This window comes from Pleurodeles waltl, chromosome 4_2 (genome assembly GCF_031143425.1).
Source record: "Pleurodeles waltl isolate 20211129_DDA chromosome 4_2, aPleWal1.hap1.20221129, whole genome shotgun sequence".
In the NCBI taxonomy this organism is placed as follows: Eukaryota; Metazoa; Chordata; class Amphibia; order Caudata; family Salamandridae; genus Pleurodeles; species Pleurodeles waltl.
This window is the reverse complement of record NC_090443.1, coordinates 422,296,303-422,321,974: the sequence shown is the minus strand read 5'-3', so window position 1 is coordinate 422,321,974 and position 25,672 is coordinate 422,296,303. Positions and strand designations below refer to the sequence as shown.

At 41.9% G+C, this 25,672-nt stretch overlaps 1 protein-coding gene across 8 annotated transcripts in view; it reads right to left on the bottom strand.

Annotated features, from left to right (window-relative positions):
* The window catches only part of WIZ (WIZ zinc finger), a 688,842-nt gene that overhangs the window by 314,680 nt on the left and 348,490 nt on the right, over nucleotides 1-25,672 (bottom strand). The window lies entirely within an intron of this gene.

Below are 25,672 nucleotides of genomic sequence, written 5' to 3'. Positions count from 1 at the left end.
TAAGGAGTTTTTGAAGAAGGCGCAGTGAACTCCACAATCAAGCTGGGATGCAAGATGCAGAGATTGAAGTACATTATAAACTGACAAACCTAGTTTTCCTATCGCACCAAGAGGGCGACTCCTTTTCTCTCACAGTACACAACTTTTTAAAAACAGGTTCTACTGAGGGTGGGTGGAGATAGACAAAACTGGTAATGATGAAAGCATGTCAACTCCCTATATGAACAGCTGTTGCTTTAACACTTTTTAGGGTACTGCAGATGACCCATGGGAAGGAGAGAGAGATGCTGCTCCTACGGACAGCTTTTTGGAGAAAGCCAGTCCATCAGGATGGACTAAGAGTCCTTATTTTCATGAACATAAGCAGGTAAAATAAGGCAACGTGGGGTCTGGAATCCAAAGTGTAGAACCCTGCCCAGATAAAGGTGAAATATGATTGAAGGGTTCACAGTTTTGTTTGTGCAGTCAGTATCTTTGCTAATAAGGTCAAGAGGGTCTGAGATGGGGCAAGACATTTTGGAGCGGAGGTCTCTTGAAGGAGTCCCACATGAATTGTTGTATTTTTTTTGTTGCATCCCCAAGTCAGACCAGCATACTAACAGGACATGAAGACTGCTTAAAATGGAGTATCCTTTTTGAATTGTTGTATTCAGTAAGCAACTGTAGTTGCGGGCTGGAGAGATCATGTTTGACTACTCTTTTCCCTTCCCACTCAGGTTCGGGGGGCTGTGAATCCCAGAGTTGCATACATATACATTTGTGGTAACGTTGAGGCAAATCACACAGAGCCTAAAAATGAGCGTGTTGTGATCTGTCTCCCTTTTTTCACATTAGAGGCATGGAGAGAACCTCTGTGAGCTAGGAAATGCCATACCCAAAAATTAGCATCTAAGGAAAAAAATTATAATGGCCACCGTGAGAGACGACCAAGACCAGTAGTTAAGGGTCATTTTTTTTCAAAGTGGCAGAGTAACCCGTAGGACTTGCTTACCGCCATTTGTTTCACTATGAAAGGTAATCAATTCAGATCTTATTGTTATTTGGCACTTCAAGGACAATCTGCCTTTATAAAAAGTACATACATCGTAGCTTAAGCTTTTATCATTTTATACACTAAATAATAAAGAATGTTCTGCTAAATATGGAGAAATCAGCTCCTTTCATGGAGAACTTCTGCTTAGGCCCATTAGTTCTAAATGGTGATCAAGAGATTTACTTGGAACGTTGGGTGAGAAGCACAAAAATATTGCAACCTGAGGAAAGCAACTAAAAATCAAGCTCAAACCTGGAAGGTTACATAGTTAAATTGAATAGTTTATAAGCAAATGTAAAAGCACAACTGAGAAACTAATATGAACTTATTGCAAGAGGGCTGGACAGAGTTTAAAACTAATGTTACCCTTTCATAACATTTAATAAAAACTAGACCAAACTGTAAGAAACTGGATAATTATTTGATGTCGGGGTTAGGAGGGACTTCCCACATCCAAGAACAATAACAACCCTTAACAGGGTGAACTCTCAAAGTCACTAAATTAACCTGAGCTCAACCTCCTTGTGGCAATGGCACAGAGCAGGCAGGCTTAACTTAGTGCAACAAGTAAAGTATTTATACAGTATCAAAACAGTAATGCAGTCTAAATACAAAACAACAACAATCCCGAACCAATTTAGAAAAATAGAGTAAAATACACAAAATGACACAAAAATGACAAAAAAAAAAAAAAGTGGAACTTGAAAGATGAATTCATAAAATGTTAAATAGGAATAGCTCCAAGAAGCACAAAGTGCCTCTTATAGGCAATGATCGCAGAAGATGGGGGTACCTATGTGTAATTTGACACAGACCGCAATGGATCATGGGTCAGAGTCACCCACCATGTTCATCCTTGTCAAAGACTATCTTCTGACTAAGTCAATTAAGTCCCAATCCACTACAGAAGTACACTTCTAAAATCCCCAAGACCTAAAGGGAGGCACTTTGAGACTCAGTGTGTGAGGCAGAGGCCAACAGCAAGGTCCAGTTGCCACTGGTCAGCTGGATACTTTGAAGATAAGGCCTATGCGAGGTGGTGTCTCCCTGTAGCCACACAGGAGATCAGCCAACTGATCCTACACTTTTCTGTCCTGGGTACAAGAGGGAGCAGGTCCAGTCCTTTAGGGCTCCTCTCAAATCACAGACAGCAGATCTAGTCCTCTTCTATTCTTCCTCAATCCACGGGTGTTCTGAAGTGGGTGTCTGGAGGTACAACATTTATGCCTGGGCCGAGGTAGTGGGTGGGATTTGCTCCCATGCATGCCCTACACAATAGGTTAAATCTTCCCAGGGCCCACCCTACCCACCCTAGTCATTTACAAGATGTAAAAAGTCTGCGTCCACACTAAATATGAGCTCTGAGGGTGTGTATGTGGAGTGTACTATGGCAATCTTTGTGTCCTCTCACATCTAACCCTAAAATACAGTTTAGGGCAGCCACTCTACCCGCAATACACCCAGAGACACAGTCTGGTAGGACAAAGGATGGTTCATCTAAAATCAGAAAGTGGATACACAAGAACTGTCTTGCCATCATGTTATCTGCCTTTTAAGAGTGCCCAGAAGTGTTATATGTAAACCCCCGCAGACCGGTTAACCATGCTTTAACACTCAAGAAGGATTTGACACTTAACTGTCAAAAAGGATGCTCACAGCCCCCAACCTACATATTCTGGGAGGTTCAGAGATTAGTCACCACATTCAGGTCAGACTATTGTTTGCACCTGGGAAACATTTCCCACTTTATTCACACCTATTTAAATGCTAATCACTGGCTAAGAGAAGTTTGAGAACAAGTGCAAATTAGCCTCCAGGAACTCTAAGCACAGAAATCTTCCAAAAGTTACTTTTCCTTAATATCTATTAAATATTCGACTTCACCATGGAATTAGATTTTGAATAAATATTAAGAACAGTTGTTTGATAATTTTTCTAGCTAGTCCCAGTCCTGAGATACAGTATTAGGATTTTAATCTGTACTCTGATTTTCTACCTACGACAGGAAGACCTGTCACAGTGAATAACAGTTTTGGGGACTAGTCATGATAAGGACATTAACATGAATTTTCTACACATCCTACTTTTAAATACTGTGTGCCCTGCCTTGTGGACTATAAGGCCGACATAGGGGTAACTTATTATCGTTTATAACAAAGGTTTTAACCTATCAAAATAGTTTGTTTTGACAGGTTGAATTGTTGAATTGCAGTTTTCACATTGCTACAATCACGGATAGGTGTAAATCCACATAACTGCACTGCCACTATAGTGAAAGTCCACTAGATGCATTTAACTTCCAAAACCCTAAGTACATTTTGCACTATATGCTTGGGACTTATAACAAGTTAAATATAGCAACTACGAGTATGACAATTTATTTAAAGTGGGGCACAATGAATGTAAAGTCTTGGAGGAAGGGATGGCTAGACGAGAAAGTATCTAGATTGCTCATAATAAATTAAAACTGTTAATGTACCTGGAGGTTTCTACAGCTCCACATGATACCTAAATAACCTGTTGCAATTTACAATTGTCTACTGACCTTCTTGGCTAAGTTTGCACTTATATATTCCTAAAAAGGAGTTAACCAGCCTATCAGATGCTAATGAATATTATTAATGTCATGACAATGACAGTTACTTGTTTCCCATGATGAAAATGTTCAGCACTAAATCAGAAGTGTCTACTTTTAAGTGACTAATATAGACCTTTTTTTTAATGTTCTGCAACACCTTACACAACTGTTGTGCATTCCATTCACTGACAGCATCTAGTGACAAATAAACAAGGTACTTCTGGATTTACAATTATTACTTGTGTTGCTTTGTCCGAGACCCTGTGTCCACCAGGCTGCTCTGCACATCATACGCGGAACCATTAACATATGGAAAATTCTAATTTGTGAAAATCTGCCGCACTGAGACTTCTGCCAGGGAAACAGACAGGAGGAATTCTCTCCCTAATTGAAAAACAAGTATTCAACAATATGGCTGAAAAATCTCTATATGACTGGCTGAGCAAACTAGGATTTGTTTGTCTTCTGAATATCCTTCATATTTGCATAATTTATCAAATTTCAGGCAGCATTTGCCACAGCAAACTACAGAAAACCTCCGCTAACTCTGACCCTTTGGCTTTTGAGTGAAAATCATGTGTTGCGATTAAATCATTCTTAGCTAAAAATACATTCTCCATCTTTGATATTGTGGAAGCACATTATTATGTCATTCACCATCATCATGCTGGGAATGTTTTCCAGTAAATGTTAAACAGCAGAGACTGTATGAAACGGGTTACTCACATGTAACAACAGTTTTGAAACTATCTTGAAACTCCTCTAGATCTGAATTCTAGGCATTATTAGTCATCTAGTGGCTGGTTTCAGAAACTGTGTGTAAAATGATACAGTTCTTCCAAGTGGATGTCTACCACTGGCAGAGTCAAAAGGACTTCCCTATGACATTGAGCATAAGTCCACAATGTCCCATCACATAGCCACCAACTTCAGATTCCATTTCTGATGTTGTGTTAAGAAACAGAAAGGATGAACTGAGGAGCCTACACCCTATCTATGATACAAACATCAACCAATGAGGTAGAGAAGCTTTGAGTTCTACTTCCCCTAGTGGATTCCATAGCTTAGATTTTCATAGCCAAAAGTAAAGTTACACAAGAATCTCATTAGAAAGAGGAACAAGTATTGTCATGTTTAAATCTATGAAGGATACTGAAATTGCTAAACTGCAGTATCGTCTCCAGAATAGGATCTTTCATAGATTCTAATGATTGAATTACCACTAGGGGAGGATAGATTTCCCTTTTTGAATTACGAACAGAGACCAATTAAAATCAAAATAGCAGAACGTGAAATAAGGCCCACCTTATTCGAGAAGGTTTTCTCTGCATCGCCTGACTAACAGCTGTTTCCAGTCTTGTGAGGATATCCAGGCAGTAATGCTTCATGATGATGTATGTGGTCCTTCAAGCTGTAACTTTGCAAATGCCCATTAGTGGAATATCAACAATGAGAGTTGCAGTATACATCAAGCCTCTGGTGGACTGAACTCCAACCCTACTCTGTCAATGACTGCTTCCTTTGAGGTACCCATCAAGCAATAGACTGTTTTGCCAGGGCTCCTATTTTTATATTCCCAAAAGCATGTTTTAATGTGGGTAAACGTTCAGGCATTTTTCCCCACCTAGGCTGTACAAATATATTTTGGCTGTAGTGAAGAAAGTAAGCAGGGCCATTTGTTGAATTAGATGAAATTGAGATTTTGTGGAAACTGAGGTAGAGTTCTAAAGTCTGAATCTCTGCCATATGTGTTGCTGATGCTATTGTCAAGAAAAGGTAAGTGCAGCTTCCAAGACAAGAATTTTGAATCATGTTTATGTACTGGCTCTAAAGGAGGTTTCATCAAGGCTACCAGTAATGAGTTTAACTCCAAGAAACAGGCTCTCTTCATTGCTGGCGGTAAAGTCCTAAACAAGCCATGAATTCTTTAAGCAATCGGTGGAAGACAATGGATTGTGTGTTAGATCATCTTCCCAATTGGGAATTGGACAGTGCCAGTTTGAATACAGATTGTCTTTCACAAAAGAAGCACACATCCTCAATGTGGATTGTGCTTTAGCTGCCCTTCAAATATAGCCAAAGTCTTTAGATACATTCAAGAATTTAAACTTTGCCTTCTGCAGCCATTGTACCTGGACTAACCAGGCTATGGCATGATTTACGATCAGCCAGAGATCCCTGATCAAAACCCAGCTAGAATTTCATTTGGTATGTTTGCTAACATGATCATAGTTTTCTGAAGCAATGGTGCATGGCCCACGTGCATAGTGCCACCAAGATGATGATGCACACTTCTGTCTTTATCTTTGGTAACAGAAGGAATCAGGCAAATGGGAGAAAAGGTAGAGGCATGTTTCTTAAACCATGAATTTGAAAACAACATATTTGTGTTCCTGGACAGTATCTGTTTGCCTGAAAGTGTCAATTTCAAACTGTGAGGAGTGGCACAGATTCCAGAATGGAGTGCAACAACACTGGAAGACCAGATGTAGTTTGAAATTAATTTCTCATTTGTGGCATACTGCCCCAATTCAACCTAAAGCATTTGGTAAATTTTAGATGAGGCCGGGCATGTGCTCTATTGCAAGTAGATGTTGCCCTTGATTGCTATGTGCCATAATCTCTGCTCGCTCTTAGATTCAACAAAAAAACCTGTCCGCACTGTCTGCAGATATTGTACAAACAGCTAATCGGTCCCCTGCATATTCTTATTGTACCCCTTTGATTCACAGCAGCAAAGCAGTCACTGCCAATTTTACTGCAGTTTCAGGATGTTTGCACAAATCTTTGTTTTGTGAGCAGTGGCTGCTTGCAGGTAACTCCCCAAACACAGCTGTGGAAAACTGAGTCTTGCCTAGAACATGTCCCTTGAACAGATCGTCTCTGCTTTACCACCACTGAGTGGTTGTCATGAATGGGAGTAAAACTGTCATCCCAACTTTCTCAAATATGACACCACTGTGAGTCTAGTACTTCTTTTATTATCCTCTAATAGAGGCAGCACTGCAGAATCAAAAGTATACATGAAGATATGCAAACCAGCAGAGGCTTGAATTTACAACATGTATATAGAGTTTGTGATTGCATAGTCAGTCATCCAGCTGGGCGAGCTAATCTCCCTTTTCTGCTGATGTGAATACCCTGTGATCGGCAAACAGTTCTCTGTTTGTTATAAAACCATTATTCCTCTTTGAAACAGGGCTGAAATGTTCTTGTTGAGAATAAGACCTAGATGTTGTGTTATCAATGTTGTTGAAAGAGCTGTGTTGGCTTCTGCCTTTGATGGTTGGTAGTCACCTGTTCTGGTATATAGTCAACATCTAACAGAGGATGCCAACCAGCTATTTATTCTGTACTAGAAACATTCCTGAATGATAGCCTTTGCTTCTCTGCCACTTTGACACTTAGCATAATGCGTATGTCAATAGCACATTGAGGAGCTCCTTTTCCAAGGCGTGTGTATTTTAGTCTTGCTTCTACGTGGGAGGTAGATGATGGTAAATTCTGTAACTACAGACAAATATGTCCAAAACCCCCCTTTCTAACGTTTTCCTGTTACTAAATGCTGTTGAAATTCAAACCAGAAAGCATGGCTATTTAGGGTGTGAACTTTGAGGGACCACTGCCTCTCGTTTGAATTGGTCTTACACCTCTTTGCCATTGCAAGGGCCTTTGATTTAATTGCATTTGCCTTTATATGGTCTATGTTGGAGAAAATAACCATCAAGATAACCTTTCCTATTTCCGAAGCATAGTCCTACAGTAGTAAAAGTATGATAATTGCCTTTGTAATCATCTCAACACTGTTACTGCCCCTGGATCAGTCCTGATAGCATGTATGGCTTTGCCGGAGAGTCTTTTTAGCCAAATGGGACCCACCAGTCAAAGAGCATATCAGTGATTCCGGCCTGAAACTGTGGTTCAAAAGAAGCGATGTAAAGTGTGCTATATTGCATCTGCACTGCATCATTTGGCATACATTACCCTTGGTGGAATCTATTGTGGCATGACTGCTGCCAATGCTTGCTTGCATGCTTCTGATTGGAACTGACTTGACATTTTTGGTTCTTTACAAGTTTTTTCTGGAGAGAGGCAATGTCATGCCACAAATGTCTGTTGCATCTTGTCAAGGTAACTGTTGCATTTAGTACTCAGAGTTAGCAGCAAAAGCGTTTTTTGTTTACCCAAGACTTCAATTTTCTTCCTCTCGTGGGGCATACAGGACAGGGTCTAGTGACCCAGATCCACAATGAGCTGCCACCAAGATTAATTAAACAATTTTTACTTTGATTTATCAAACTGTCTTGAGAACCGTCAGGCACTTAATATTTCTTTTCTGAATGGACTTAGCGAAAGGGGCTGAAAGGCTTCTGTAGAAAAATGCGATGAAGTTATCTGACGTCAAAGCTTTTTTCTCTAGCAGCCACAATATAGTTCTGCCCACGTACGCCTCCGAAATTACCTCCGAAATTAGGTAAGAGTCAAGGTCACAGAGTTTTACATCTTGAAGATAATCCAAAGCTTTTCCGTATCGTGTACTTGAGCCCAGTACAGGTCAGTATAATATGGGCACATGTTTTCCAATTTCTGTGAATTCTATAGTATATTGGCTTTTTGGTTTCTAATTTTCTGAATGTTTTGTTCAAAAGTGTCAACAAGCAGAAAGTATATTCGTACTTACCCTCCATCATAATAGAGCTTTCTCATGCTCAATACTTTACTGAATCTTTCATTAACAGCATTTCTAGCTCCTTTGTACTTTCATTGATTTTTTTAAAGCCTTCTTTAGTTAGGCTTCCAACTGTAAAATATGGATTTTGAAAACTACCATGTTTTGCTTTCCTATACTGATACATGTTAACACGTGTTCTCTGCTCAGCCCTAATCAATGCACTAGAAGTATTCCAAATCCCGATTTAAACCATTCTGTCTTTCACATTGTCCATCAAACAATGATTTAACACTCCTCCAACGTTTTCTTTTAATGGCCGGGTTCGAAACGCTACCTCGTTTATTTTAATGTTGGCATGAATATGGAGGACCCTGGGGTAGTTCAACCAATGCCACAGAAATAGGACCATAATTTGAAAGAATTTAAATTTTATAGAGGAGGAAGGTACATCCCCCACTCACAGCTGCACTAAGCAGGAGGCAGCAGGAATGCCTCCGGGGGCCAGTGGAGTAGACGGAATGCTGAGATTTTCAGATATTAACTGGTTTTAAATTGCTCTTGCCCTTTACCAAGGAAAGAAAATGAGCAGAGGCTTTAGATTAAACCTGAAGCAAAAAAACCTGTGTACATATAGGTTCACTGTTGCATGGTTCTATATATTACACATTTGAAACATATCAAATTACACATATATTTTGACAAATAGTAAACTTCTTAGTCACCATAAAGCCATAGTGACATGCAGAGACCTTTGTAAAGAAATAGATAAAATACGTACGCTGGCTCACGATATTCTAGAAAATGTGTGCACAAACGTGATTGGTGCTCACACAGTTCAACATAAGTACTTGAAAACATGTATATACGGAACAAGGACACATTTTACTATGCGGCAATTAATCCTGCGGGTGCAAAATCAATTGTATGCATCCACCCACCCAGCACAGACAACATTCTTGGTCTAATTCCTCAATATGTCGACAACGTTTCAACCTTTGCTGGGTTATCATTAAGAAGGGGATAAGTAATACCACTCTTGCCCATCCCCATTCCGATGGCGACCCGTCAAATCGATCAAGGTAAAGTATTTCACTTACACTGTGTGAGCACATGGCAACTAAGCACTTTTCAGTTATCAGAAACCTGCAGAAAACAATGTAAGTATTTTATTTTATACATTTCTTTAGAAAGGGGTTTGCATGGCACTATGGCTTTGCAGTGAATAAGATGTTTACTGTTTGACTGCAATATAAATGTAACGTGACATATTTACAAAAATGCAATACATAAGAATAAACAGTGATCCTATGTTTACACATATGTATTGCTTGAGGCAAGATCCGAGCAAATAATTATTCTTTCCCACCACTGGCTTAACATATCTTGAACAACAAGACTAGTCGGTTTTTAAGCGTGCTGCAGTGATTTATGATATTGTCATCCCAGTCGTTATAACTCAGAGTGAGATCGTAATCCTGACATTTACAATAATTGCTACCCCTTCATCTCTTTTTGCAGTTGAGTGAAACCGGTTAGGGTACAGATTGGACTTCAGTTTCCACTGCAACTCTCCCCCATGAAATGAGTCTCCGTTAGGACAGCGAACTCGACAACTTTGTGTAAAGCCATTTCTGGACTGCCCCTCTTATGGAAAGCTGAGGCGCTGAACATTGAGAAACAGAATGATGAGCATCACTTCGTATCTGAGGGAGCCAATCATCAAGATCACAGCCTACCAACGTAGACACGTTGAGTATCAAAGAGCCACTGGGCTGTCCTTGTAATGCCTGGCACACACTCACGGTATCAGAGTGTCATTAATATCTCAACGAGGACATCCACCAACCTGGGGTAAGCATTTCACTCATACTTCATAGAAAAAGAAGCAGATAGACAACATCAACATAACAGTATGTCTTATGGCAAATCAATTTGCTAGAATGTACCAAACCCCAAATGATATCATTTCACAGCAACATTCAATATCTAGAATGCATAAGCATAGTACTAACCTAAATGAAGCCAAGAGCACCTTCACTTTTAATCTGAGCCATTTACCAGAGTAGACTTGGCTGATGCCTGATGCTCCCCGGTTGCAAAAATGAGGTTTATTTGCTGCAACCCTAAAGTGAAATAAGTAGGCGGCAACATCGAGATTACATGCTGTACACCCCCTTGCACTTCCTTGTGCAAAGCTGCACATAATTTCCTGAAAGAAAAGCATATCACCACTTGACCAAATCAACTTCTGCAAGAACGATACCCACCCACCACTGAACTGCAGGCAATTATTAAAACCAATGAGCCCTGGCTCATGTCATTGGCATGGCTCTAAAGCTATGATCCTTTAGGATACATGGATCAAAAGCTGTTGTCTCCAACAGAGTCCAATCCAAGGGTCAGTAAAAACCCTTACAAACCTATAACAAATATAGTATGGTAAAATGAGTTCTGCCTTCTCATCAGTACACACTTAAGAGTCTTGTGCTTCTACCATTTACATTTTTTCTTACTGTTTGCTTCCTCTATGCCCTTTATTCCTGTCCCGAGCACTGCTCCATTGAGACTGAGACAAGAGTTCCTCCACCACTTCCCTATGCTCCTTCCCAAGGACCATATCCTAAATTCAAATCCAGAACTTTCACAGCTTCATCCTTTTTTAATCACTGACACTTTTGTGATGAGTGTGAAGGAGAGATATGAAGAAAGGCAACAAATTATTTGTTACTTAATGGCGACCAACATGAACAACGCTGAGGTTTCAGATGAAACATGTAGTCTTGTGCCGTCAAGTAAACTCAAATAAATTGAAATTCAAGCATCAGGGCCAGTTTGCAAATACCTCCTTTTCACATTTAATACACAGGCCTGTGTCCCATACTCCAGTGGTTGTCAGGCAGTTACTTGAAAGTTATATATGTATATATCTTTTCATATTTGGTGTAAATCCGTTCAGTAGTTTTATAGTTATTAAAGGAAAAAGAAATATAGATATCTAGGGACGCGGATCCTCAACCTGAGAGGAGAGTTGTGACTTCCATTTTGTTTATTGGGACTCTGTTCTCAGTGTGGAAAATAAAATTAAAAAGTGATAGAAGGGGTCAGGGTAGAGGTACCCTGACCCCATGGGACCAGTGGAGGGGTCTGTGAGGGACCCCTCATGGGAAAGAAATTGCCCCCCCAATGTTTTTTTTTTTATAGCCCTTGAGAATCCGTGGCTCCACCCGGAACCTCCTGGATTCAGACAGATCTGTGGATCCGGAACCCAGTTAAAAACAAATACCACATACACTCACAGACCCACACAGCAGTCACACACCCGCTTACACACCTGCACACCCACTCAGACCTACAAAACAACTCACAACCACACACCAACCCACACACCCACTCACAGACCCACAAAAACACACACACACAGCCACTCACACACACCCAGTCACAGACACACAGCCACTCACACGCACATGCACACTCACACACCCAAGACACACATTTAAACACACATCCCGACACACCCATTACAGTTACGAAATAAAATATAAAAAATCTTAGATTTTCACTGAAAACAAAAACAAAGGCTACAGAGACGTTATAGTTAGGATCAGAAAAGAAACAAAAAGAAGTAAAGGAAAGAACAAGAAGATGAACAAACAAGAAACACAGGTGTGCAGATGAGATCCAAAAGGAAGGCAGAGGACAAACAGAAACTAATCGGATTATGAACCTACCATACAGGAAACTTACAACAGAAGAATTTTTTTTTAAATAAAGGTCCCTGTTTTTCACCTAACAGGCATTTTGAAATCTTTCATCCTAAAGTAGATCTTAACAAATGTATTAGGATATTGAACTAAAGAAAATCTTCTGCAACATACTTAGGAAGAATCAGGAGGTAACTATCTCTTTAAAAATACCAGTTGTTACCATTAAGGATTTGGAGGATATTCAGTTAATTAATGATTTTGGAGAAGGATTAGATTTCAAACATATTAAGATATTGTCAACTCGCTACAGATTGTGCACACAACATTTTCAAACAGTAATCTTGGCAACGAATCACGTTGTATTCAAAAGGACAATGTAACTGATATTTATTTGATGTCAATAAACAGTTTAATCAAATGCGTAAAAATGTTGGTAATGTCAATTTAACTAAAAATGAAAAGTAAGGTATAACACAAAGGACAAAGTAATTTTACTTAAATCTGAAACTTATAACTGGGCAAACAGACAATTATACATTGAAAAGGAATATGAGATTGTTGCTGGAGGATGCTTGAATCATGCAGGAGTTCTGGATCGGAAGAGCCGTGCTAATTAGATATTAGGAATCCTTTTACTCCTATTCTTAAAGCAGACCTATTATTAGTGGTACAGGCTCTAGCAGGGAAAGAACATCCGAGTATATAAATCATTTCTTGGGATCTTTAGTAGTAACTTTACCTTCTTATATAAAGGATATAAAAGATCTTCTGAAGCAGTCATGTGATATCCAAAGAAAAGATACTTACTAGCTAGTGAGTATGGATGTGAAAAGTCAATTTCTTTTGCTACACATTCTTAGCTATATGCAATGTGATTCTGGAAATAACTAATTTTATGTTGTACAATAATTATTTTCTATATCTAATAGATATTATCAATCAAAAACTTTGAATGGTGATGGGTGCCTTGTTTGCTCCCTTATGCCAACTTCTTTATAAGGTGATTTGAGAAGCGTGCCTGGAATTAGAAGTTAAACAACAGCTATACAAAATTTCAAATTTAAGGCAAGACACACTGACGACAGCTTGATAATTTGGAGCAGGAATGTTAATTCACTGAAAAAATATCACACATTTTTTAATAACAATGTGATTAATGTGAAATATTAAATATGATAAGCATAATATCAACTTCCCACATTTAGAACTGTATATTTATGAAAAGAGGATACATAGTAAAACTTTAATCAAACCAACATCTGCTAAAAGCATTTTACACTATAAATCGGGTCATCGCTTTAACCAGAAAAACAAAAAATAATACGCCATATAGTTCACAGCTGAGGCACAGGAGAAAGTGCAGTAAGAATGAGGACTAAGCTGAAGCGAAAAAGTGTATCATGGTTAAATTATCTTTGAGACGTTAGTCTAGAAAGGTACTACTTAAAACTACTGAGAGAGCAAGGAATGTAAAAAGGGTCACATTATTAAATACAAACCAAGAAAGGTCAAGACAATATATTTCCAAAGAGTTGAGATTCATAACAAACTTTTGTGCAGGAAACAGAACGAGTGTTAGAATCCTGCAAAAACACTGGCACATTTTGAAAACAAATAACATATGTTCTTAGTTTATTTGAGAAACACAAAATAATTTTAAGAAAAGCAGAAACATTTAGGATTATTATTAGTACGTGTGACACATACAGTTATGGTAAAGAATATTTACAATTTTGATTTGTAGTAAACTAGAAGAATGTTATAGATGTAATAACTATCTCTCAATTAAGTTTGTGATTAATGGCACCAAAAGCGTCTATAATCATGATGACTTATGGGAATTTTTAACATGTTATATTATGAACTGTAATACAACATACTGTATGTACTTATTAATCAGGCTAGGCATTAATCAGTAGTAGAACGTCCTCTGAAGGGATGCTGGAAAGAACATATCAATAGCATTAAAAACAATGAAGTAGTGATGCATTTTATGACTGTTCATAATTATAATAAATTTACAATTAAAATCACTGTTAGGAATGCAAGAAGTCACAATGTGACAAAGGGAATGAGATAACAAAAGCTACGGGCAAGAGAAACATGGTGGATTGACCCCTTTGGAATGGTGTCTTTTGAACCAAATATAGATTATGAACTACATACTCTGACTTCATAACAAAACTTTTCTCTAGTCATAAACTGGAGAGCTTCAATCATCGGTGTTGATTTTCTATGCGTGATGGAAATAAACCTATAAGTTCATAAGAAGATTCTCTCATCCCTGTATTTAATACATAGAGCATAATGCAGAAAACTGGATACCTTATGGGTTGATTTTCTCCGTTATGATACTTTGGAGGATTTCGGTCTACTGCAAGCTCTATAAATGATATGGTCTTCTATAAGTCTATAGAACTTATGTATATTCTTTCAGAAGGATGAGAGCTAGCTTATGTAAGAGACTATCACCACTTACGAAGTACTAGGGTTTAAGCTTCATTGTGGATGACTTTTTACAGGATTTTTTGTCATTCGTTTTTATTGCATTACATAAGGAGATACTAAAAGGTGTATATCTTTACACCGTCTTGTTTTTTTTTTTTTTACTTATTAGCATTTCCATATAAGCTTGTACAATGATTTTTGATAAAACAAAAGTTCTGAGATAATCTCCAACAGTTCATTTGGATTTTGGCACTCAGACTAAATACCTATGTAATCAAACACTGAGACAGTCTATTGGCTTTATAAGATGGGTTGTAGTTGGGGGCGTGGCCAGGCGCAGATGGAGGAAGAAGTCTCTGCGTGAGGCTCCTGCCTAAAATACCCCACCCCGGTACATCCTGATTTTCAGAGGGCCCCCACAGGCACATAGCTGGGGGCGCAGGGGAGCCCCGGTGCCAGTTGCGGGGCGATCAGTGCACGCAGAGCCCTGGGATCGGGGCCAGACTGCCGCGCAACACAAGATGGCGGCCGTGACTGACGAGACGGAGCAGGAAGCCCCCACCCGAAGAGGATGCGTCTAGGACCGTCTAACACCCTGTAAAACTGCCGAAAACAGCATGAGGGGTGAGTCAGGAGGTGAAGTTGGCCCGGAGCGGACGGAGACAGGGGCCCGGCGGCGCGCGGCATTCCAGGTGAGCGAACTTACGCGGCGAGGCACAGGGCATGGAGCCGGAGGACTCCTTGGTGGGGCAGTAGTCGACCCTCCTGAGACAGGAGGCCCCGGTTCGACTGAGGACACCGGGAAGTGAGGGGCTCCCTGGCCCCGGATCGGGGCACGATGAGGCAGGGTTTCCCTGAAAGCACCACCGATCAGCAGACGCACAGCAGATATGCAGCAGCAATAGCAGACCCAGCCGGCCCAGAACTGTGAGTACTATGGGAAACCCAAGAGAGTGACTGGAACCCTAGTGAGTGAACTGCTGGGGCTTTGCCCCAATAAGACTAAAGAAAAGGATACTTGGATGGAGGGAGGAGATATCCCTTAATTCACTGCTATAGCAGAACAAGAGGGTGATTTATTGATAAAGGGAAGAAGGCACAGTAGACACCCCAAAATAAAAAAGGGGGGAGACTCCGAATAAGGACCGCACCTTCAACCCTCAAGCAAAAAGAATACCCGGCAGTGACACAGGCCTATAGTGGTGCAGAATTGGGAAGGAGGCGACGGGTGAAGGACCGGGAAAAGCCCTCCAATACTCCTTGAGGCCGAGGCTACGGAGCACTCGATAAAGGGGCGAATTAACCAGGTACCCTCTGCGGACAGGAAGGTTTGGGAGCGAGGAGAGACAAAGAAGAGGGGGTTGTTGCACCCACCCGCTAATATCAGGGAGAAATAGTGGTGGAGCTCCAGAATATGGGAAAGACTGGTCGAAAGAAGGACACAGAACAGAAAGACGGTGCAGCTGCGGACGCTATGGCAAATCCACAGGGAGCCAAGAACACCCTTCTTGCAGAAAAGTCCGGAGGCCCCACTCTTCAGGACGTGCTGCAGGCCATAATAGCCTCCTGTGAAGCCCTGGAGGGGAAAATTGATGCCCTGGCTACAGATTTCACAATACTCAGAGACGACCACCGCCGCCTGGCCGAAAAGGTAGTCACCACAGAAAACCAAGTTAAAGAACTCCTGCCAGAGGTTAGGGACACAACTAAGGTCGTGCAGCATATGGAGAAGCGAATCCATGACCTGGAACTGCGGGCAGAGTACGCAGAAAACAGATCCTGGCGAAATAATATCCGGGTGCTTGGTCTGCCTGAACGCATCAAAAATAATAATTTGGTGGAGTTCCTTGAGCACTGGCTTAAAGAGGAGGTGGCAGAGGATGGAATCTCTCCCTTTTTTGTGATTGAGAGGAGACATAGGATTCTGGCGCGCCCCCCGCCACCAGGGGCTCCCCCAAGACCGATTGTGGCTCAATTGCTGCATTACAGGGACAGGGACTATTTGCTGACCCAAAGCAGGAAAAATGGAGACCACACGTTAAACAATCATACGATCCGTATCTTCCCCTACTTCTCCCAGGAAGTACAGAAACAGAGAGCCACTTTCCGAGACGCAAAGCAAAGACTATGCCAATTGGGGTTTCAATATGGGATGCTGTTCCCTGCAAAACTCAAAGTGGTGACTAAAGAGGGCACACAGTTCTTTACCACAGCCGAAGAAGTGTGGCAGTGGATTGACAACAGGCACCACCAGAGAAAGATCGATCATCCGACGGGGGCCCGCTAACTCGACAACGGGGAAACAGGCATAACTGGAATCATAAATTGGAGAGTCCCTCTAATAAGGAGATGCAAAAAGAACATCAGAAAGCAATGGAAGCAGTGGCATCCCTAAGTGTCTCAGACCTCGGCTCTCATGCCAAAGGAGGAGCTGGATCAGTGAGGATCAAATCAGGACTCAGAAGCATCACACGTATCAGAAGGGTCGGGTCCGGTCCGGAGGTGACCCCAGGGACGTTGGACTGTATCATCTGATCAGCACAATTCCGGACCTATGTGGAGGATCTGGCATGGCAACGACCTGCACCCCTGCAGCGATGAACGACGCAGCTGGAAAGGGCTAAATCTGTCAGAGGGAGACTAGTCCCACAAACTCCAGCGAGCTTAGAAGTCTGGGGGTGGGGATAGGCAATATGGCATTCTCCTCTTCAAGAACTAGGGGAAGCCGTCCAGTTTCGATAGACTAGCTGAAGTAACTGCTGGGTTTGGATGAGAGACATTCAAACTTTTGTCCTGGAGATGGGGAGTTAATTGTTTGGTTCAGTTTATGGGGTCATGTGAGTCACAGAGAGTGGTAGCAATGGAGCTGGAGCAGCGTTACGGGAAGGTGGAGATTTTAATCATTGATTGTGGTACAGTGTGGGGCACAAGAACAACAATGGATGACACAATGGTATGGCTACATTAGATTCATATAAATTCCTCTCGTGGAATATCCGGGGCATGCATACGATGGTCAAGAGGTATAAGGTTTTCTCATACTTACAGAGGAGGGGGATTCAGATTGCAATGCTCCAGGAAACGCACTTAACACAAGCAGAGGGGAAAGCTATACAGAAGCGATGGAGGGGCCAAGTATATTATACTAGCTATTCTGCATTTGCAAGGGGGACCTTGATATGAATAAGGGCCGGGGTCCAATTTCAGCTATTGGATAGTCTTACTGATCAGGAGGGGCGATTTGTGGCAATTCGGGGGCGACTAGAGGGCAGAGAGTTAGCAATGATTAATGTCTATGCGCCAAACTCGGACCAAGGTGAGTTCTTTACACGCATATCAGGCCTCCTGGCCACATACCTGCACCATCCCCTGGTTCTGGGGGGGGACTAACTGTGTGGCAAACCCCGCCATGGACCGCTCGCACCCTCGTTGCATGATTCCCCTCTAATTAGGGTGGCACAGCAATTCACATCCTGGCAATCGCATTGGGGCTTGGTAGATGCTTGGCGAAGGTTACATCCAGACACCAGGGACTACTTGTACTTCTCCCATTTACATGAGCTACATGTCAGGCTGTATGTGTTTTTTTGTACACCGGATGTTTTCCCACATATATATAATGCTGAGTATTTGGCTTGCACGCTCTCGGATCATAACCCGCTCTTTTTGTCACTGAGGTGGGGTTTGCCCCCCTCGCATCCCCACTTGTAAACTGAAACCAGAGTCATTAGAGGACGAACAATATCAGGGGGAATTGAAACAACACATCACTCAATTCTTTATGGATGAGGCCACGACCAGTAGCCCTTTGATTGAATGGGATGCAATTAAGGTGGTGATGAGGGGGAGGGTGCATAGCGGGAGCGGTGGGGGTCCGCAGGACACTTCTTAGGGACACTGAGGTGGCGGAAGATAAGCTGAGAGAGGCTGAAAAAAATAGCCCTGAGAATCCAAACTTACAACATACTGTATTGGAGCTTAGAGAAACAGTAGCGGAACACGTAGAGCGACTTTGCTGCTTCAATTACAGAAACTATATCACAAGGGCCCATGGGGAGAGGGACAAGGCAGGTCGGATGCTGGCATGGGTGGTATCACCGACTCAGAGAAGTTCAGTCATACTGGAAAGGAAAACAGAACAGGGGGGACACATATACGGACAGGAACAAATTAACTCACATTTCCTAACCTATTATGAACAATTATATAAAAGTAACCACTGCTATGACAGGGACTCCACAGAAAGTTATTTAGCCCAGATGCAACTCACACCATTAACACCAGACATAGCGGGCAGTTGGGAGAAGCTATCACTCAGCAGGAAATCAAGGGGGACATCAAGGAATTAGCTAGGGGGAAGAGACCAGGGACAGACGGTGTCCAAGTTGAGTTTTATGCTACTTATGTAGAGTTACTGGCTCCGAGACTGGAGACTCTCTATGGGGGCGCCAAGGAGCATGGAGTACTACCGGCATCAGCGCGTGAGGCGATAGTAGTACCTCTGCTAAAACCCGGTAAAAATCCTAAAGAGTGTGGCGCTACAGACATTTATCCATGTTGAACCTGGACTACAAGATCCTCAGAAAGATCCTGGTTACAAGACTCTTCCCATACATGACAAAACTAATACACCCGGATCAGGTGAGGTTTGTCCCTGGTCGAAACACAGCGGATAACATCCGTCGATTGTTAGCAGTCATGAGGGACCATAATTTGGATGGCATATCACCTGGGGTGTTTGCAGTAGATAGAGAGAAATCTTTCAAAAGTCTAGAGTGGAAATTCCTATTCGCGGCAATGGCCAGGCTAGGACTGGGTCCTGAATATATTGCATGGGTGAGGTTATTACAGCCAGAGTGCGGACCGGGCGCACAATATCAGAAAGATATGCGGTGGAGCGTGGCACTAGACAGGGCTGTCCCCTGTACCTGCTGCTCTTTGTGTTGGCAATGGAGGCACTGGCGGCAGTGGCGTGCAGTGTGGGGGGTGGGGGGAGGTCAGGGAGTAGGGGCAGGAGGGAAGAGATACCAAATTGCCTTTTATGCCAACAATCTGCTGATTTGTTGGGGGGATATGCACAGAGACCTGCCCTGGGCACAGCTGATGCTTTCTAAGTTCAGTAGTCACTCTGGACTGGGAGTGAACTGGGATAAAACCAGGTTGTTCCTGCTAAAACCCACAATAGCGCCTCCACTGGGACTGGGCATGGTCAAATGGGAGCCAAGATGCTTTTCTTATTTGGAAGTTAAGGTATACCACGACCCACAAGACATCCTCGAAGGTAACGTAGGGGGATCACTGAGGTCCATCAGGTCCAGTATGGCTTTTTGGCAAACATTACCATTGTCTGTAGCAGGTAGAGTAGCGATTCTTAAAACGATAGTCCTACCTAGGCTTTTATATCACTTTACAGCCTTACCATTGTGGATACCCAGGGCTACATTTAGGGAACTGGAGACAATGGGCACAACATTCCTATGGGGTAATGTTTGGAAGAGAGTGGCTTTGACCAAACTCCAGAGGCAGTCCACGGATGGGGGGTTAGCAGTCCCCGACTTTGGGGCCTATTATCTGGCAGCACAGCTCCAATGGCTTACGCAATGGATCGCAAGCAGAACGGACCCTGAGGCAAGAGTGAAACCATTCACCCCTCCGGGGACTAGGTTAATGGAGGTGCTGCTGGGGTGCCCAGGCGGCAATACAAGGGAATCCCCAAAGTTTAAAATTTTGATTCAATGCTGGAAAAGCTATTTACGCAAAATTTAGATAAATAGCCCTACTCCCGGAGCTGCCTCTGTTTTCCTTGCGGGCTTTGCCTCATCGGAGTGACTGGGACGGGCTCCGGACTTGGGTGGAGGCTGGGATTCAAACGGTGGGAACACTGTTTACGGAGGGGACGTTGATCCCTTTTGAGGACCTCAAGGCAGAGTTTGATTTGCCAAGGGGTCATTTCTTACTTTACGGCTCCCTCACGGCTAGTATTCGGCGGCACTGGCAGGAGGGATTGTGAGAGCCCCCAACGCAGACAACCTGTACCTATCTAGCAACCTCCGCCGGCAAATATAAAGCGGTGTCAAATTTATATGGCAGGATACAGGCTGATAAGACCCTCCCATTGACCCAACTTAAATTGACTTGGGAGGGAGACCTGAGCGCTGATATTCCTGACAAGGACTGGGAGCACATACTTGAGGGGGTCCCCAAAATGACTCGAAACGCTCATTAACTTTTATGTGCTGCATCGGGCTTACCTTACACCCGGTACTTTGGGGCAGAGGGAGCGGGATGCCCTAGGTGTGGGTTGTTGGGTGCAGAATTCAAGCATATGTTTTGGGACTGCCCAATGCTAGAGGCATTCTGGGAAGTGGTGAATCAGACTGTGGCAAGAGCTGTAGGCAAGAAGATTCCCTGCACAATGGGTCATTGCTTGCTTGGATGGTTTCCACATTCATCCAAGACTAAAGTAACTAGCAGATTTCAGGACTTCGCTTACGCACTGGCTAAGAGGGAAATTGCAATGACCTGGATGCATCCGACAGGACCGAGGCTATTCCAATGGAAAAGAGAATTGAAAAAATGGGCTTTATGTGAGGGAAATATTCTTCACAGGTAGGCCAAGAGAGAAATGAGACGAACCAGAAGTAGCACAAGGATGGGAGGCAGTAATGGATGCTTTAGGAGAGGAAATCCAAGCTGATCTAGTCCTGTGATAGAATAACTGACTAACAGACTATAAGGACTCAATTTGTGCACCCTTTGCTGATGGTTCCATTTCACGGTTAGGGAACTTGATGCCGCCACACTCGAGGAGAGGAAATTTGTCTCCAACCCCGACGCACAAAGCTCCACTAGCAATATAGCAATACATCAAAGGGCTCACTAAAGAGGGGAGGGGAAAGTTGAGGTGAATAACGGAAGGGAAGTTGGGTGAGTTCTTAGGGTCTCAGCTATCTAAGGAATCAGGAATGTATGGATTGAGTAGAACCAATGATTCGAAACAAAAATGGCTAATATATGTTGTACTGTACCATGACTACATGTTAAGTGGATAACTGAAACTGCAATAAAAATATGTTTTAAAAAAAAAAAAGATGGGTTGTAGTTCAGCACTCAATTTGATTCATGTTTTCAACACTCAGCGTTTCAGTTTGTCTAATTACAAGGTCAGTTATTGAAAGGCAAAAATCTTGATATTTGCAGGGATTTCTGTATATGCTATCTCATTTCCTCTACTACAGTGCAATTGATGTGTGCGTTGTTTTTCAAGTGCTGTTGATGCTGGAAACTAAGAAATGGTACCTAATAAATATATAAGGCTCTCAAATTACAGATGTGATTGGTATTGTCAGGATTAATTAACACAACTTCTATGGCACTGGGAATTCGTTGGCTCTATTTGACAGACTTCAGCTATGATGTATATTTTTTTTTATTAAAAATTGCCACAGGTGCCAGATCACACACACTTAATCAAAGAAACTTATGAAAAACTTTTAGAGGCATTGACTGTAAATTGCACCCTAACAAGTCATGTTTTGATGATATATGGGAAGGGATATGTGCATCAAACGGATACTGTGCAACAGGGGAGGTATTAACGATTTTATGGTGATTTTATCAGTTTGGCTGCATACGATTTACTACAAGATTGTGACAATCCTGAAGACCATTCCATTAAATCTGACATGCTGTTATGATATAAACTAAGGATGTGATTTGGCATGATTTTCACTTTTTTTTTTTTGGCAGTGCTTTCACATGTTGGTCAACTAAAAAATGCCAATTAAGGATATTAGCAACCACCCATGGTTAATCACAGTATCACCGTAAATTTTACACTATCTTTCTTTTTTCACTTCACTCTTTCGCAGGTAAGATTCTGAATAATGGGTTCTCCAATATTTCTTGATACTATGGCAATAATCTCTAATTAGCACTACTGATGAGGATATTGTCATTCAGTTGAGGTGGGTAAAAGATCATTTTTTTTAAGACGGTCCAGGCAAAGGTTTCAGTAGTTTAAACCTAAACTAATCCCTAGTAGTTATGCAGAGCGAGAGAAGCTTAACTTAGAGAAAAAGTATAAAGCATTTACAAGTATCAAAACAGTTAGACATCAAAAACACAACATAATAAAAATTATACTCCAATTTAAAATAATATGATAAAATTGCACAAACTAACACCAAAACAACAGAAATTCAATAAGGGGAATTGGAGATATTAATTTAATATAGCAAAAAGCATCAAGAAAAAGTAGGATGCCAATCAGAAGGCACTGTTCACGGTTAACCGGGACCTAGGAGCAATTTCAGGTGGCCAGAATGGAGCACTGGTCAGATACACCAAGCAGGTTCAACCTGGTCAAGATTTTATTTTCGGACTCAGTCTCTAAGACATCTAAATCCCACAGCAGGGCAAAGTTGCAACAGCTGTTGGGCGAGGTCACGCTGAAGCTGTTGGTTTGGTGGGAAAAGCACAGTATGGGAGATGTTAACATTTTGTGCCTAGAAAAGTCCTCTCATTGGCCAGACACTTTCAGTGCCTTTGCCAGGTGAGCATTTCCACTTTCGGGTCGAGTCTCTTTTTCAGAGCTCAAAATCCTCCAGCGGGACACGGCTGTCTCAGACGATGAGCTCCACAGGGCCAGATACCTTACCACCAAGGACCTCAAACAGATTTGCTGGTGCATAGTAGCTCCAAGTAGGAAAACAGTTTCTTCAGCCTACTGAAATTGTGCCTTGGGCAATCTGGCCAGGTGGTTAGTCAGTCCTCTGGCAGCTGGAAGTCACCACAGGTTTTCACAGATTGTAGGAGAAGGCAAGTTAGACACACAAGAGGGCCCCAGGACCCCGAGAACAGCACTGGGGGGAAAGGGTTCAAGACTCACTCTAGCAGAAGCCACTGGCTGGGTCCAGTCCAGGTCTAGTTGCTGCTGGTCAGCTGGCAAATTCAGAGAAGAGAGATCTTGCAGCATATGCCGTCCCTGTATCCACACAAGAATAAAGCCAGCTAACCCTTTGAGTACACTGTTCTATCCCAGGTGCAAGTGGCAGCAGGTCCAGGATATCAGAGCTCCTTCCAGCTCTCTAACAGCAGGTGCAGTCGTCGTCCTGTTCTTCCACAGGTCCAAAATGTGTTCTGAGGAGGGTGCCTTGGAGTGTCACATTTAAGGCTGGCATTGCCTAGTGGGTGAGGGTAAGACCTGGCTCCTCCTTGGGGTAAAATTCTCAGCATCAATCCTACTCACTTTTACTGCAATTTGCCCTACTGAAAACAGTTCCACAGGGCACCTTACTACTAAAATCCAAGATGGGAAAACTCTTTCTGTCATGTGAAGTTGCTATGTGCCTGCTCAGAAATGTACCCAGGAAAATCAATAGCCACCTCCTTTGTGGTCACGCAAAACTGGTTTAGGGGTAGTTTTCCTTCTACTGGGTTTGGAGCCAGTTTATCTGGGAAAGGAAAAGGTTTAGCTTCCCTAAGTATCATCTTACATATACATGTGAAAGGGAAGATGCATTTACAAGTTAATGAAGTTCCTGGGTCCACCTGACTGGTATTTCTGTATAGGGAAGAAAAATATCTCCTGGCCAATGTTTCTGCTCTAGGATCAGTACTCACACCACATTTAGATCAATCACTAGCTGGGCAGATGCTCTTGGAATAATGCAAATCAGCTTCCTGGAGCATTAGGCAGGAAAAAGGTAACTTTCTAAATGCTACTTTCCCTGACTTATTAAAAATCTGACTTTACCAGGGTATTAATAAATATTAAAGACAGTGGTTGAATTACCTTCCTAGCTGGTCCCAAACCAGAGATAGAACAATTATTATTTTAATCTGTAGTCTAGTTTTCTTCATAGGACAGGCACAGCCTTCCACAGTGAAACAGCTTTTGGAGATCTTGTCACTATAGGTACACAGTAATTTACATTTCTAAATGTCCCACTTTTAAATATCATATCCCCTTTTCTTGTGGGCTACAAAGTCTATTCATAAGTAGAAGGAAGGTTTTTTTCCCCATGTCAAAAGAGTTATTGTGATAGGTCAGGCTGCAGGTTTAAACTGCAGCAGTTGGGCTACAATAGTAGGCCTTAAGCCATGTTCTACTTTGTCACGGCCCTGGATGGCACAATAGATGCTGCAGTCCACAAGTAATAGTAGTTTGTACATCACAGACTTTAGCCTTGCAGATGGCCTTACAGGAGAGTTAACTACGCCAATTAGGAATTAGCCATTTTTTTACATGTTTTAGGGGCTCAGAGCACATTTACTGTGGACTGGATGACAGAGCCCCAGAGCGCAAAGTCTAAAAGCCAGCATTGACATTCAGAAAAGAAATAGAGGTGACCAACCACAAAGGGGCAATTTCTTACAGGAGGTTACAGAGAACATCTGCACCTGTCAACAGTGATAATTAAGATATCAAATAATTAATATTAAGTGTATGAGTCCATTAAAGACATGGCTGCAGACTAAACATTGTCTCTATGAAATAGTATTATTATTAGGCCATCAAAGGGGGACTTGAAATCTGAACAGTAACCCCCCTTAAATAGAATTATAGATAGAATAGGTCAACTGATATCAAAATAGGAAGTCATTGAAATGAACTGCTATTGTATTTCACTTCTGTTAACTCTACTGTAGATTTATTTGGTCAATTGTCATTGTACCTAATAGCAGTATTTTTATTCTTTCACTTATTGTCTGCTCATTATTTTGTGCTTTAGTTTTTCCCCTTTACACTAGAGCAAGTGTTCAGATATGCGAAACATGTTGGATAACAAAATGCGTATAGTAACAAAAATGTAAAACGGAGAATACATTAATATGGGTCACTAACTGTTGAGGAAAGAATTTGAGCATAAGACAAAGATGTTTTTTTTTTTTTTTTAAAGTTGTATTGTTTTATGTTCTGAAATCATAGCATTACATGGCAAAAAGCATATATGCTTTACCTAGTTTAATTTTTAAACTTTGACACCAGCATGAAAAAAAATACATAATTCAATGTCAGGACCGGAGGCAAGGATTATTCTGCCTGTCTTCACTTTATTTTTACAGCAGCCATATTAAAATCTCTAACAGGACTTCATTTCACATGAACCATTGAAAAAAAGTCAAGTGAACAGTCTGTTCGATCCATGGTCAGGAACTCTTTCAAAGTCCTTTGTCATCATCCTGCCTCTTTTTTCTTTGCTGCTCCAGCAGCCCGAGGTAACTGCCTC